This window comes from Pezoporus wallicus, unplaced genomic scaffold, assembly GCF_028554395.1.
Source record: "Pezoporus wallicus isolate ANWC-B61680 ecotype Strahan unplaced genomic scaffold, APGP_CSIRO_Pwel_v1 contig_7274, whole genome shotgun sequence".
NCBI classification, from domain to species: Eukaryota; Metazoa; Chordata; class Aves; order Psittaciformes; family Psittacidae; genus Pezoporus; species Pezoporus wallicus.
In genome coordinates, this window is record NW_026637137.1 from 610,034 (window position 1) to 625,366 (window position 15,333).

The following is a 15,333-nucleotide window of genomic DNA, read 5'->3' on the forward strand; positions in this document are numbered from 1 at the left end:
TAGTGCTCCTCTGCCCAGCTCTTTCCTTGCTTAAATTAGGATTGATTCAGTCTTTCTTTTGAAACTTCTCTGCACAGAGCTTTTACAGCACTTTTGGAGGAGGAAATACTGTGTCATCCAACTCAATGACTCTTTCAGCACAGAAGCCAACATATTTTTCTGGATATCCCCTCCTATGTGAGATTTTGCCTGACCCCTGTTTAAGATCTCCTTCTTCTTTGTGACTCATCTGCCTCTCCCCTATACTTCAACTGTGTTTTCTTCATGTGCCTGCTTAGTTTATTGGGTTATGTGGAGTCAGCCTGAGCTTTCAGCCTGACACCTTCCAGATCTGACCCTTTGCTTGTTGCCTCTCTCTGCTCAGTCTTGTGTCTCAGCCCGTCTCTCTTCCTTGCCTAGGACAGAGCTCTAGCTACAGACCTTCCAGAGTCTCTATCATCTTTCCAAACTCTCCCCAGGATCCACTTCTCTTTGCACAATTCAAAAGTTTACTGTGTTCTCCCTGACTTTTCCATTATTCAGCAGTCATATTTGATCTCCTTCGTATATTTTTCTCTGTCCAAATGTTAGTAGTTCGTCTGTCAAATCTGCCTGTCTGTGTCTCTCTCCTTCTGTCTCCTGGGAAAGGAAAGTTATATTTTTCACAGTAACCGAAGTTCTTTTGAGGTGTTTTGCCCATATATTTTCCACACTTGGTAATGCAGAGTCCCTGAAATTGGAAAGGGACTATTCTGGACACGTAAGGGCTCTATGGGATCCTTTACCACTGCAGAGTTCAGATTTGTTTAGTTTCCAATGCAGAGGAAAAGAGTGACAATCATGGAGTAAAGGATGCCTACGCTAATATATGTGCTTTGGAGTTAGAGCCCCAAGAAGCATCTTTGCCCATAAGACTGAACTGGTCTGAACTCAGCCAGTCCATGAACAGTGATAAATGGTTCAGCTGCAGCTCCATCTTCCTAGAAATCATTTTATATATTGCTGTGAAAGCATTCCAGTTAAGTGGTGAGCTGTGTTATCACAGCACCAAGCTCAGACTCTGGGGGTTATGTAGGACCTGCTCAGAACTAAAGTCTTAATAACGTTTGGGTTTTTTTTTTCCTTACTTTTCTCTGATCTTCATACAGCTTCCAAATCACAGTGGCTGTATTCAGTGCCTGCAAAAACAATTCCTATTCATTATCGTGCCTCCTTGGTCTCCAGTACTCCTTAGGCTGCCAAGTTGCTATCAGTGCTTTTGCTCTTAGTTTGCTCTTAGTGAATATCTTCATCTCCCACTGGCTCGGTTTCTTTTTGTGCTCTGTGTTGTTTTAGGAGTGATAATTAAAGAATGGATCACATATTTCTTTGAAATCCTGCCTTTTTTAAGTGGCAGGTCCAGCTGCAGACAAGGGTACTTGCATAGCCTACAGCCATTCAGCAAAGTACAACGCTACGAAATCATACCACTAACAGATACGGACAAAGGGTGGAAGAGAGCTATGGGACCTCACCTCTTAGGGGGGTCAAGGCACAACATAACTGTGCTCTGAGGATGCCAAAAGGTCAGGATTCAGCTTTTGGTTCCACAGCTGTGTGGGAAAAACTAGACGTTTTATGAAATGTTATTTGTTGTCCAGAATTCATTGATTTTGGATGGGACCTGGAGGTTCACACAGTACTAAAATACCAGGTGATGGAATATCACTATCAACATCACCTTTACAATCTCTGTATTATATCAGGTGTGTTTGTAGCCATTTTGTTTTCTCAGGCGTACTGTCAGGATGTTTTTCAGGTACATGTCATGATTTATGCCCTTTCTCATGGAGTGAGATTTATTTCACTGGAGTAATCACGGTTTCCAGTCTATCTTTTATCAATGACATCAACTCACTCACCAGCCTAAAGCTCCATTATTCCAGGAACATCACATTGTTGTGGTATTACCTTTCCATGGAGGAGGCTGAATTGCTGTTATTACTTCCTGCTTGAACAACTGCTAATCTCTTTTCTGGAGCTCTTCCAACAGGATGACTGTGTTTCTGACATGACTGATTCAAATTGCCCTTGCCAGGATTTAACAGACCGAAATATCTGTCTCACTTTCTTCAAAGACCAAGATTTGCTTTCCTATAGAATCTCTGATTTCAAAACAAGTGTCAAGTTTTGTGCAGTTTCCGGTTTATCCTCCTGTTTTGATGAACTTGCCCAAATTCTGAGTTTCCTGATGTCAAATTCCTCATTATTGGTACCTACAGAAAGAATCCATGAGGTTGGTCCTCTGCGGTAGCTCTATTGCTATACGAGCTTGCCCAGGGTGTCTATAACGGCATTACTGAAGCAAGTTGTGTACCTTAACTTCTGCTGTTAGCTGGAGGTGTGTATATTTTACATAAAACTCTGTCCCCTGAGCAACAGCCTTGCAATTCTTGGGGCAGTATAGAGAACAGTGAAGCCAGTTCTGGTCAGACAAGTAAGTGGACAGTTGCAAGTCCCACAGGTCCTGCTGTCTCTCCATTTCCTCTCCCAGTCTGCAATGCGCCTTTTCACTCTTACAGAAGGATTTAAGAGATGGGCTCGATTCTCGTGGTTGGCTGCCACTCAAGAGAATCATGAAAAATATGGGGAATAATGGCTTATCAGTGTCTCCTGTGAGGGTATCAGGATGAACTTAAAGACAACACCTGAGTTGTTTTTTAGGCAACTTAAATTAGTTGGGATGGGTCCTATCTCATTTTTATTATCGCTTAACACATCAGGATCTCTAAAAGGTGCCTTGTGCTGCTAACAGAAATAACAACCGCAACAACCAATTCCTTCCTGTGATGGACCTGATCTCATGGAAGGAAATCACAGATGTAAAAGAACAGGAAAAAGAGACATATTTCATTCTGTTGAGATCTCTTTTCCAATTTGCCTGGATTCTGACAGTCCAGGTTTCTCCTTTTGACAAAGTGTTTAGAGCCGGCTATTTCAAACCAGTTTAGTCCTGCTCACCTGTGTGGGAACTGGCTGTTATGGACTAGCTGAAGATCAGGTGTGCTGTCTTTTGCTGCTGGAAGGATGCAGGCACCACGATAGGAAGCTGAGCCCACTGGAAAACAAATTACTAAAGTATATTGTAAAACCAATGAAAATCTGATTCTTTCCATTAACTTCACTGCCACATAAATTTCAATTTACTGTGAAGTTTATTATTGGGATATGACTCATGTTGGAACTGATAGCATGCATATATCCTATCTCCTTGTAGTTGGACTATCCAAAATGAAGCAGATTTTTTTCAGCTTTGGTGCTTGGAGCCAATTTCAGAGTGTTTTGGGCCCCTGAAGGGACTGTGCTTTTTTAACTGCCCCTGTATCTGGATACAGTGACAAAACTGTGCGCTCAGATATTAGGTCCGTTAACAATGACTACATTTTTAAATGGAGAGTGTGACTTATTTGATTATCCATTTAGTCAGAACATGATTGCTGGATACTCTTTAGAATAAAGTATTCAAATCAACCCAATTCTCCCCGGATGTCTGATTAACCACTATTCAATAGAAGAGTGGCAATTACTTGGCTCTGAAATTGTGTTTTTTTTCCCTCCAACAAAAACATTTTAAGGCATCACAGAAGTGCACATGTGGCAGTGGGCAGGAAGTCCTTTTAGGTTTGGGCAACCAGCCATTCTTCTCTGTTTTTTGTTTCCTCAAGGTTAATCCTTCTTTCATCATGGTTTAGAGGCAATAAAGTTCTTCTAGATGGATTTATTCTTGTCTATTCATGTAAACCCAGTATGAAGATCCTACAGATTCATTTCTCTCAAAGCTTTATAAGTAAATACATCTGTGGTAGGAAAGTCTGGTCTTGGTCACTTACACTTTCCTATCTCTGCCTTTCTCTTCTGGTCTGTTGCTTGCCTATCTAGCCATCATTGTCATTCCTCCTGTGCCTTCTTGTTTGGCACTTACCTCTGAATTCTGTTGATGTGTTAGTGCTTGAATGAATGTGTACATGAAACGTACCTTTCATACAGCACACCTACATCACACATACCAGGCACTGTGGGTGCATGTGGTACATTCATGTCCTCTGACCTGTGCACTTTTTCATGTTTGTTGCTGCTGTTAGTTCATGTCTTTAAAAATGAAAATATTTTGTTTCCCTGGAATGCCCATTCTCAGCATCACTGCACAGATGTGAATGATCTCAAATGCAGAATAAGGCAAACCAACACGTTTCAAAGTCACACTGAGCTTTAGACAGGAACCATGGAGAGGCTTCAGCAATTATTTGAGCTTCCTGAGGAATTATGACTGAAAATACCTGGGTATATGTATATTTTAGCAGAAACATACATACACCCTGGATGTGGTTTGAGGATACCTGTTGAAAAGGTAGGGATGCAATGGGTAATTACAATATCACATTACTCTCAGTCACATGCAGCTAGGCTATGTACTGTTTATTTTAATCAGTTTATATTTCAATTTTATGTGTGGTTTTATTCCAGACCACAGCTCCTCAAGTATGATTTGGGCTATCACTGCAAGGTTAGGCTGTGCAGTGCATTAGGATTTTAGAAGGTGAAAAAAATCAGTAGTGCATAGATTAATGAAGTTGACAACCCTTCCTGCAAGGATGATACATGGACCCATACCAAAACTGAAGCAGAATGCCTGGGGCTATTCAATCTGGACAATAAACTTCCAATGAACATAGTTATACAGCCAAACTACACAAAAATCATCTTGGGTTTTGAAGTGCTGCAGTCGATGCATTTCTAAGTGCCTGTTGCTGTTAGTAGCAATGGAACATGGAGAGATTTATGGATCACTCCTGAGCCACACTGTGTGATTCACAGCACATGGCTGTAGCCCACCTGCAGTGTCTGAGGACTGCACTCATTTTGTATGACACAGCTTTCTCAGGATTCAGTTTCAGGAGTGTTTTATGCAGTGAGAACAAAATAATCCCACATGCTTTTTGTTTCATGCAACACAGAGTGCACTCATTTCTGAGGAGCGTTTCGCAGGTGAGGATACACTATAATGTTAAGTTGCTTAAGAAATCTGTGCTGATATCCAAATTCCTGTTCCTTAGTGTATGTCCCAAGAGTGTCTGTCAGAATCAAAAAAGACAAAAGTCAACAGAATAGTTCTGTTTCATCATAGAGCCACATAATCATAGAACGGTTAGGGTTGGAATGTGCTGTTGATCAGCATGGGAGGTAATGGCATGATGTAACATGCTGTAAAATCATGTGTTTACCACGAGGTCAGTATTGAGTACTAATGGGTGGTGGCAGAATTTGGGGCACAATCCCCCCCCCAGTAACTCCTTCACTTTGGAGTGGTGGTGGGAATTTGGCCCTGGGTGGGCCCATGCTGCTGCAGAGAGCCCTGCAGTGCTGGGGAGCCTCAGAGTGAAACTGAGTGCTCATGGCTGTGCACAGGGAAAAGAAACGTGGCTCCTGATGTGAGGCCAAGACCTGCATTAATGACAATTTTGTATCAAAGCTATCGTTTCTGCTCCTATAGTCTTCACTTGACATTATTATCTGCAATAGGAACCACCCCTCTGGAATGACCATCTTTTCATTTGTCTTGAACTAGAGCAATCCATGAGTTTCATACATTACCTTTTATTTTGCCAACTGAAGTAGCTGAACATTTCAGATTCAATATCTGTGTATTTTTATACCAATTCAAGTCTCACATGAAAAGCTTATTTGCAATTAAAATCTAATTTTCAGGGAAAAACTATGGCTAAATGCAGGACCAGGCTGCACTGATTGTCACATCTGATTTCTGACAAATATAGTCTTACGGCATTTAGCAACTTTTCTCTGACAACCTCACTGAAAACCTCACCATGCAGTGGTGAGGGGATGTAAATCACTCTTGAAACCTATCTGACCAGATGTATTACAAAAAATAAATGTCTGACAGGCAACCAAAACCAGGGCCAAACCGGCACAAAAGCTTGAGATGAGTGACAGGGAAATTCACCTTCTTTTGTCTTTTGCAAGGAACATCAAATTCCAGCCATTAAAATTAGAAAATATAATCTACAATTAAGAAGGATGTTGCGATGATTCTCCTCAAGCCTTTGTGTGTGGAATTAAAAGGTGCACTCTGAGAGCAAGCCTCTTAAAAACATGGACTGTGCCTCTGAAACAGTCCTGCTGCATTACTGTGACTGTTGCAAATCTTTAGTGAGCAACTGATGAATAATCTCACCAAAATCAGCTGCGTAATTAAGATGTTTTGCTTTTTTAATATTTGTAGTAGAACGTTTTCCAGTTGTGCTCTGAAATACATGATTTAGGAAAGAAAGACCCGGGCTCTGCCACATGGCTCTCTCCAGAATGTGAACTGGCTGTGGCTGTGACGGCCCTGCTGAAGGCTGCTGTCATTAGTGAAGAAACCCTGACATTCTATTAGGCAGTTATTAATTAAAAACCTATTCATTATGCAGACCTCTTCCCGAAGCCTTGCCTCAAACGCCACGAGCAGAAGTCTCAGCTGGTGTAAATGAACGCAGCTTCAATGGGTTTGGCAGGGCAGTGACTGTCCGCTCCATCCAAACAGCTGTCCTGGGTTCCGGTTTTCATTGTCTCTGCTTTAACAAGCAGCAAAAAGGAACAATTTGCCAAATTTTATTTCCTGTTATTCATTCACCTGTAGCTGCATTCCCACCTCTAACCTCAAACACCTCATACCTGTGTATTTGGTGTGATGCTGATACTTGCTAATACAATAGTGTTTTGAAAACTACTAATTTTCTCAGCACTTCAGGCTCTCTTATTTTATTCTACTGCCTTGATCCATGCAACAGGTCTCCTGCTACAAAGCTGTGCACACCCTGAAAATGTCTTCCCCTTCTACTCGTTGCTGCTACCACATGGGTGATGTGATGCCAATCCTGAAGGGCAGAGCCTCCATCCTCCTCACATGAATAAGCCCTGATGTGCTGAGATGGCTCCTGCAGGCCCATGTCCCTCTGAAGCTGATGCTGTCTGACAATATGAACCAATTCAGTGTTTCTTCGTCTCATTTCAGAACAGCAGGGCTTCTGGTGGTGCAATAGTGAAAATGTGTGGTGCATTGCCTGTCCTGATCACAAGGATTAATAGTGGGCACACCTAGAAAGGAGTGTGGGTCAGAGCAGGGGGGCAGGCATGGCAGGCAGAGCCAGCACAGCACTGTTTTTTGCTTTACTGCTGCAACACCCACCCTCCCTGAGCACAGTCTGCTGTGTGACAAGCTATTACCATCTTTAGGTGTCAGGACCTCAAGCCTTTCTTCTTTGACACAGAGATTGAGGGCAATCCTGCCAAATTCAGACCCAGATTGAGTGCAGTACTACAGCAAGATGAAATACAGGCCTACAAAGTACCCAGTGCAGGCTGGGCTCCTGGGCTTCTCACATGAACAGCAGTACTGCCCAAAATATCCCTGTAATTTATGATCATGATAACATATGGGCAAGTTAGAATAAGGTCATTAGCATTACTGCTTCCACAAATAGCAGTATTGCTTTTTGCAAAACAAGTAAATCTATGAACTTGGGTCTTATTCTATTAGCCACTATTTTGTAGTGGCTTTGTATACATATACATAGACATAGACATAGACATAGACATAGACATAGACATAGACATATACACATGCATGCTGTCACATGTGATGTGAACTTAGATGCATTGGTTGGGGTAGCAGCTTTCCCCAGGCTTCCACTAACAACTGTGACTTCCCTCTAGTGGTCAATTGTTAGTTTTAAACGCTAATGATTGAAGGCTGGGCTGCCTCTCACAATAACAAAAACCCAGTTTGTTCTGGAGGAATAGATACAAGCTCCCTTTTGATAAAGTTGAAGGCCATTGCCTAATTTTAGTAGAACAGCAGAGGCTGTTTTCTTATTAAAAGCAAAAATTTGGAACCAAGCATCTGTTGGGAAAAAGCCAGGAGGAAAAAATAACCTCAGCTTGATGAAAGTTTTTGCTGGCTAATTGGCTCACTAATTGCTCAAGTTATATAATACACCTAAAAAGCGTGGCCTGTGGGCCACTACAGCATTCAAGCTATAGCACTGACTTGTAGGCAGTGTAACCGGTTTTCTAGTGCACCCACAGGGGGTGGTTTTATCTGGAGACCATCAGACCGCCTAGAAAAGGACACGTTTCCTCTCCCCACTGGAAATCAAAGTATCTCAGTCCAAGTCAGCTTTTTTTTCCCCATTCTTCTGTCCTCTGACTTGGCCAAAAACTGTTTCAATCAGCTGCCTTTTTTCCCTCCTCAATTTTTTTTTCCTGAAGAAGCTCTTCAAAAACATTAATTTTGGTATTCCAAGTTTGCAGTCCTCATCATGTTACTCATTTACCAAACAACTTGTATGGCTCCCCTGTATCTTTCTTATCGCAGCAGCATGGAAAATGCCCACTTCCCCCAAATTACTGGAACACCACTAGTCAAATTCCCAAGCAAAGGGAAATGGGTCTCTTCAGCTGGCCTTGCTCTGTGCTTACAGAACACAGCTGCTTCCCAGGAGATAAGCTTTAACTTGCTTTGTTTGTTAGTCAATCTGCCCCAGTACTCCTCCTATCCCAAACCTACAAACTTACTGGCAGTTTTCATTACATATGACACAAGTTTCTAAGATTAGAAAGTCCTTCTGAGCTTCCTGAAGCAATAGCTGGATAAACATACAAAAAAACCCAACTCAAACTAAACCACAGAATTCTCTAGAAGGAGAATGACCCACTATTAAGCTATTATAGGGTGTCTGTCAGCAACAGATAATCCAGTTTACACCCAGCAGGTCGTGCTTCTCTGGACTGGTAAGGGCTTCTGCTGCCTCTCCTACCTAGAAGTTTCCTTTACAAGAAACTTGCAATACTGTACCTTTGGGGTTTTTTCATTTTCTGTGTCTCAGCGGTTTCAATTTTGCTTCCTCCTCCTCTTACTACACCAAACACGCTAACTTTTCCTGCCAACATGCCCGTGAGGCCTCTCCCACTGCAGCACGTGTGTTGCAGACCATCTACTTGGAATACACTCTGAATACTGCCATTTAGAAAATGGAATTTGTCCCCTTTGTCCTATGAAGTCTTGAAGCCCTTAGATCTTTGCAAACATAAGGAAAAGAGTCATGTATGAAGGGGGCTGCTGTCCTCTGTCAGGTAAGATGCTGGGTTTCAAGACCAAAGTACTCCTCTTCAGAAGCCTCTGGAATGGGAAATAGGGCAATACCCTCTGGAAGACATACCAAATACAGTTTATTATCAGAGGTAAATGTAGTTCATCCCTTGAGGCAGAACAAGACCTTGCAAGTTTTAAGAAGTTAGGCACTGGAATTAGACTGCCTAAACATTCCTTGTTGGAAGGCTCAAATCCGAAACCCTGGGCATGCATATTTGTGCAACATGGCAGGCTGGGGACCAGGTATTTTTCCTCCTCTTCACTAAATATAATAGAAAGTCAGGCAGAATTAAATTGAATTTACAGTAGCAGCTTAGATCTTTGTCGTGATGCCATGGGCTTTATCCAGCTGTCACAGAAACCGTACTATCTTCTAAACTTCCTCATTTTACCTGAGCACCTCAGGTTAAGGGGAGCAGGTCAAAAGGCTGGCTAGGTCCCACTGACAGGGGCTGTCTCTTGCCCTCCCTCACTCCCCAACATGTAACATATGCAAATGTAGTACTTGCAAGCTGGCTTCAATTCTATCCTGTGAGGGAGAAAGCCAGTGCTGCCAAATTAACTCACAGTTGAGCAAACTTCTCCAACCCCAAATGAAGGATCCATCTTTTGGATATTAAACACGATATGAATGTTTTATGAGCTCATCTGCATGTCAGCACGGTAAGGAACTTTGTGTATATTTTTGTTGCCAAAAGTCATGAGATCACGCAGATCACAATTTTCCTCCTTACTTACAGTCATGATGGATCACATATACTGTCTGTCAAAGTCCTGTTGACATGTATTTATCCTGACAGTTTGGTCTAAAGTTTCCACTTCATGTGTACAAAGAGCAGCAAGACATCCTTTCAGAAATTAAAAAACTATGGCCTGGCAGGCTTATTTGCACCTCGGGGGGGGGGGGGGGCATCATTTGGGGGCAGATTCCTACAAGTAGGACATTCAGTTATTCCCATCTTCTCATGATACCAGTTGCTGCTTCTGCCAGCCTTCTGAAATGCTTCCTCCTTAGAGAGGGGGAATACAGAGAGAGGGAGTGACACAGTGTCCTGGCTTCAGCAGTAGCAGTCATTTTTCTCCTTCTTAGTAGCTGGTGCAGCACTGTGTTTTTGACTTTAGCCTGGGAACAGCGCTGATAACACCAATGATTTTAGTTACTGCTCAGTAATGTTCACTCTGACCAAGGACTTTCTGAGTCTCATGCTCTGCCAGGGAGGAGGGGAAGCCAGGAGGAAGAAGAGACAGGACACCTGACCCAAACTAGCCAAAGAGGTATTCCATACCACAGCATATCATGCCCAGTATATAAACTGGGAGCAGTTACCTGGAATGGCTAGATCACTGCTTGGGTCGGGCTGGGTATCAGTTGGCGGGTGGTGAGCGGTTGTATTCTCTTCCCTTGTTATTTCCCTTATCATTATTATTATTGGTGGTAGCAACAGTGGTTTGTGTTATACCTTAGTTACTGGACTGTTCTTATCTCAGCCCGTGGGAGTTACATTCATTCAATTCTCCTCCCCATCCCTCTGGGAGCGGGGGGAGGAAAAGTGGGGGAGTCAGAGAGCAGCTGTGTGGTTCTGAGTTATCAGCTGGACTTAAACCACGACAGTTCTTTGTGGCACCCAACATGGGGCCTGAACCCATGACCTTTGCCCATACTGTCCCACACACCCTGCCACTCATGACTCTCCAGCCTTGGGGAAAACCTCTTGGTCCTCCTAGATTGTCGTCTAGCCCTAGAGAAGATCCAAACCCAACTCTGCTTAACTTTCGAGATCAGACGAAACGGTCGTGGGTAAAACACACTCTGTATGTGTGCCAACATGGTGATCCCCATCACAATCAGCAGGCAGGTCTCACGGGTACTCAAAGGCCATTCAAAACCTTCAGAACCCTCAAAAGATGCTGTAAATAGTCTGGTGGGTGAGCTGGGAACGTAAGGGAATGTCTCTTTCATAGGGGAAAGAAGGATGAGGGGAAAAAAGATGAGTAATTGCTATACACTTCTATTATATACGTTCCAAAGTATAGAGATGGTGACCACACACACAGAGTACACACACACAAGAGTATGCTAGAGATTGGAAGGGACCTCGAAAGATCATCTAGTCCAATCCCCCTGCCGGAGCAGGAACACCTAGATAAGGTTACACAGGAATGTGTCCAGGCGGGTTTTGAATGTCTCCAGGGAAGGAGACTCCACAACCTCCCTGGGCAGCCTGTTCCAGTGTTCCGTCACCCTCACTGAGAAGAAGTTTCTTCTCAAGTTTAAGTGGAACCTCTTGTGTTCCAGTTTGTACCCATTACCCCTTGTCCTATCATTGTTTGCCACCGAGTAGAGCCTGGCTCCATCCTCGTGACACTCCCCCTTTATATATTTATAGACACTAATAAGGTCACCCCTCAGTCTCCTCTTCTCCAAACTATAGAGACCCAGCTCCCTCAGTCTTTCCTCATAAGAGAGATGCTCCACTCCATTAATTATCTTAGTTGCCCTGCGCTGGACTCTCTCCAGCAGCTCCCTGTCCTTCTTGAACTGAGGGGCCCAGAACTGGACACAATATTCCAGATGGGGTCTCACCAGGGCAGAGTAGAGGGGAAGGAGGACCTCTCTCGACCTACTAACCACCCCCCTTCTAATACACCCCAGGATGCCATTGGCCTTCTTAGCCACAAGGGCACAGTGTTGGCTCATGGTCATCCTGTCACCCACTAGGACCCCCAGGTCCCTCTCCCCTACACTGCTCTCTAACAGGTCGTTCCCCAACCTATACTGGAACCTGGGGTTGCTCCTGCCCAGATGCAGGACTCTACACTTTCCCTTGTTATATTTCATCAAGTTATTCCCTGCCCAACTCTCCAGCCTGTCCAGGTCTCGTTGGATGGCAGCACAGCCTTCTGGCGTGTCAGCCACTCCTCCCAGCTTAGTGTCATCACCAAACTTGCTGATAGTACACTCAATTCCCTCATCTAAATCGTTGATGAATATATTAAATAATACCGGTCCCGGTACTGACCCTTGAGGCACTCCACTAGTTACAGGCCTCCAACTAGACTCAGCCCCATAGACTACAACTCTCTGGCTTCTCTCCTTCAGCCAGTTCACAGTCCACCTCACTACCTGATCATCCAGACCACACTTCCTCAATTTAGCTGTGAGGATGCTGTGGGAGACTGTGTCAAATGCTTTGCTGAAGTCAAGGTAGACCACATCCACCGCTCTGCCATCATCCATCCACCCTGTTATTCCCTCATAAAAGGCTAAGAGATTGGTCAAGCATGATTTCCCCTTGGTGAAGCCATGTTGACTGCCCCTCATAACCCTCTTATCCTTGATATGCCTTAAGATGGCACCAAGGATAAGGTGTTCCATCACTTTCCCAGGGATGGAGGTGAGGCTGACCGGTCTATAGTTACCCGGGTCCTCCTTCTTGCCCTTTTTGAAGACTGGAGTGACATTTGCTTTCCTCCAGTCCTCAGGCACCTCTCCCGTTTCCCAAGACTTGGTAAAGATGATGGAGAGTGGTCTAGCAATGACTTCCGCCAGTTCCCTCAGCACCCGCGGGTGCATCCCATCTGGACCCATGGATTTATGGATGTCCAGATTGCTCAACTGGTCTCTAACCCATTCCTCATCGACTAAGGCAAACCGCTCCGTTGACCTGGCTTCATCTAAGGTCTCAGGGGTACAGGGCTCTTCAGGACTGCCTGCAGCAGAGTAGACAGAGACAAAGAAGGCATTCAGTAACTCTGCCATCTCTGTATCTTCTGTCACCAGGGCACCCATCCCGTTCATCAGTGGGCCTACATTGCCTCTGGTGTTAGTTTTGTCTGCCATGTATTTGAAAAAGCTCTTTTTTGCTGTCCTTGACCCTTCTCGCCAGGTTTAATTCTAAGGAGGCCTCAGTCATCCTAGCTGCCTTCCTACATCCTCTAGCAGCAGCCTTATATTCCTCCCAAGTGGCCAGCCCCTCTTTCCATGACCTGTAAACTCTCCTCTTTCACTTGAGCACACCCAGCAATTCCCTATTTAGCCACACAGGTGGGTAATGCAAGCCAGATCATCTTCATGATCAATGATTCTATTGTTATTACAAGTCATTATCATAAAGTACAGTGAAACAAGAACCTTAGCCCAAGACCCCCAGCCAATAAACACTAACACAGCAAATAGCAGCTGGAAGTAAGGTACAACATGCTGAAACTCCAAGATCAAGAGCAACAACTTTGGGAGCCAATAAATCAGCATTGTGACAAGTGACTATTAAGTCAAAACAATAAATGCTTATCACACATACGAGTAGACACACTCTGGTTAGATCTGTCTTTACCTCAACCCTTTGGGCCTCACAAAGAACTGTTGTGGTTTAAGCCCACCTGACAACCCGGAATCACTCAGCAGCTCACTCACTCTCCCCATTTCTTCCCCCCACTTCTGGAGGGATGGGGAGGAGAATCGAAAGAATGTAACTCCCACAGGCTGAGATAAGAAGAGTCCAGTAGCTAAGGTATAACACAAACCACTACTACTACCACCAATAATAAAATAATGATAAAGGAAATAGCAAGGGAAGAGAATACAACCGCTCACCACCCACCGACCCACACCCAGCCTGACCCAGGCAGTGATCCAGCCCTTCTGGGTAACTGCCCCCAGTTTATATACTGGGCATGATGTGCTGTGGTATGGAATACCTCTTTGGCTAGTTTGGGTCAGGTGTCCTGTCTCTGCTTCCTCCCAGCTTCCCCTCCTCCCTGCCAGAGCATGAGACTCAGAAAGTCCTTGATCAGAGTGAACATTACTGAGCAGTAACTAAAATCATCGGTGTTATCAGCATTGTTCCCAGGCTGAAATTCAGAAACACAGCACTGCACCAGCTACTAAGAAGGAGAAAAATGACTGCTACTGCTGAACCCAGGACAGACAGAAACACAGCAATTACTTTTCAGGAATTATTGAAATCTCATCCTCTTCCTGCTTTTCTCCCTAGTTCTTCTTTCAGAGAAGAAAACAATTCCATACTGTAGCTAATATTTCTTTGTATATTATTTATATAGGTTCTGTCTTAAAATAGGCCAGGCAGAATATGAACAGAATCTGGTTCCTAAAGTTTTTGCCACTTTGCCTCTGCCATGTGGAGCCACAAGGAAACTGTACTTTCCTAGGAACAATGTGAGAAGAGTTTACAAGAAAAATTACCACTGGGTATCCTCTTTTTTATACAGTCACTCCAGTGAGAAGAAAACTGAAAGCAAAAGTTCACTATAAGGAAAATATAGCAACTATACATATTAGTACGCTTTGGGGAACATGCACAAAGAATGTACGTGTGTCTCCAAAAACGGTTTTGTCCCAACAAAGCCCAGGCAGCTCAGACCCCTCTTTTCAGGAATTATTCTTTAATCAAAACAGAAACAGCTGTATTTCATGTCTCCCAGTCAATGCACATTGCTGGAAAAATCAACAGACACCTGTACAGAGAAACAGGCACCCCAGTATGTGAAGGTGCCAGAACTGACACTATGCAGATGACAAGGTTTTCCACAGCCAGGGTTTTCCAATGACACACAAGAGGGCTGACAGGATGGCTTCTGATTCAGTGATAAAATCCCTCTTTCCAGCATCATGGCCAAACATCAACTCTCTGATGTATCTCCTGACGCATCTGGACCTCTTGGAATCCATGGCCCTCCTGCAGTCTTCTCTGCAGAGCAGCTGCCCTCCAGCCCAGTCTGTTTCCATTCATACACAGAATAGACAAAATCTGAAAAGAGCATTGCAATGGATTTTGTGCACTATAAAAGATGCTACTTATTTCCTCACCTCATGCACCTTTTAAAAACAGACACCTAGAACTTTCTGTGTCAGACAGTTCCTTTAGGACACAAAATCCTGATGTGGGATCCTACCTAGGGGCTTAATTTTGAATTAACATTCTTATTTTCTCTTATTCACTCTTGCAGGTCTGCTTTTCTTCTTTGCAGACATATGACTAAATAAAGCACCCATGGAAGTAAAATGTAAATAGCAGGAGACTTCAATGGGAAATGGTCAGACAAATTCACATCCTTTGAAATGGTAGCGTGTAAAGATATGCAACTTTCCATAAATAATTTGGCTGCAGTACCTAAAGTCCTAGAGCTTCATGGGAACAACT